Genomic DNA, 411 nt, shown 5'->3' with positions numbered 1-411 from the left:
TGGAGAAGAATAAATGAAACAAGATGGGATTGGGAGGGAGACAAACCATAAGTGACTCTTAATCTCACAAAACAAACTGAGGGTTGCTGGGGGGAGGGGGTTGGGAGAAGGGGGGTGGGGTTATGGACATTGGGGAGGGTATGTGCTTTAGTGAGTGTTGTGAAGTGTGTAAACCGGGCAATTCACAGACCTGTACCGCTGGGGATAAAAATATATGTTTATAAAAAAAAAAAGAAGTCTCACATAAGGCAGGGCCACAGTTAAAGAACACGGGGACTCCACGTCGATCTATAGACGATCATTTTGGACCATCACCCTCAAGATTTGGGTTTAGACTTGATTTTTGTTGTTGCTCTTAAAGATTTTACTTATTTATTCGACACACACACATAGAGAGAGAGAGAGAGCATG

Source organism: Mustela nigripes, chromosome 5, assembly GCF_022355385.1.
Source record: "Mustela nigripes isolate SB6536 chromosome 5, MUSNIG.SB6536, whole genome shotgun sequence".
Taxonomy (NCBI): domain Eukaryota; kingdom Metazoa; phylum Chordata; class Mammalia; order Carnivora; family Mustelidae; genus Mustela; species Mustela nigripes.
The sequence above is the reverse complement of the archived record's forward strand: the minus strand, read 5'-3'. Positions refer to the sequence as shown.